Here is a 925-nt window from a genome sequence, read left to right as displayed (position 1 = left end):
TAGAAATCAATGTTCAAAAATCCATAGCATTCCTATACTCTAATAATGAAGTGTCAGAGAAAGGAGCGGAAAAATAATTCCTTTTGCAATTGCAACAGAAAATATAAAATACCTAAAAATAAATTTAATGAAACAAGTGATGGACCTATATAATGAAAACTACAAGACCCTACTAAAAGAAATCAAAGAAGATACAAAGAAATGAAAAGATATTACATGTTCTTGGCTTGTAAGAATCAACACAATTGAAATTATCATATTACCTAAAGTATTACACACATTTAATGAAATCCCCATCAGCGTCTATGCCCATGCCAGCCTGAACAAGCCTGATTCCATCTGATCTCAGAAGCTAAGCAGGGTTGGTCCTGGTTTGTACTTCGATGGGAGACCGCCTAGGAAGACCAGGTGCTGTAGGTGTAAAAAATTAAAAAATAAGGAATTGTAAGCTGACAAGCCCATTGGCATTTTTTAAAGGAATAGAACAAAAAAAAATCATCAGATTTTTATGGAAGCACCAAAGACCCCAATTGCCAAAGTGTTCCTGAGAAAAAAGAACAAGGCTGGAGGCCTCATGCTGCCCGACTTCGAGTTATACTACAAAGTGACAATAATCCAAATGGCATGGTATTAGAAGCAAAACACACATGGACCAGTGGAACAGAATCTGGTAAACCCATATTTATATGGACAAATAATTTTCAGTAAAAAAAGCCAAAAACATACAATGAAGAATGGAAAGCTTCTTCCATAAATGGTGCTGGGAAAACTGGAAAGACACCTGCAAAAGAATGAAACTAGACAGTTGTCAATCACCACACAACAAACTTAACTCAAAATGGATTAAGGACCTGAGAGAAGACCTGAAACAATAAAATGCATAGAAGAAAACATAGGAACTAAACTTCAGCTCCTTGAACTTAAA

General features: G+C 35.5%; 1 pseudogene; it reads left to right on the top strand.

Moving 5' to 3' along the window:
- Positions 1–301: 301 nt before the first annotated feature.
- Positions 302–420, top strand: LOC118608413 (annotated as a pseudogene).
- Positions 421–925: the final 505 nt, after the last annotated feature.

The sequence above is a fragment of the Rousettus aegyptiacus genome, unplaced genomic scaffold (assembly GCF_014176215.1).
Source record: "Rousettus aegyptiacus isolate mRouAeg1 unplaced genomic scaffold, mRouAeg1.p scaffold_m13_p_9, whole genome shotgun sequence".
NCBI classification, from domain to species: Eukaryota; Metazoa; Chordata; class Mammalia; order Chiroptera; family Pteropodidae; genus Rousettus; species Rousettus aegyptiacus.
The sequence above is the reverse complement of the archived record's forward strand: the minus strand, read 5'-3'. Positions and strand labels throughout refer to the sequence as shown.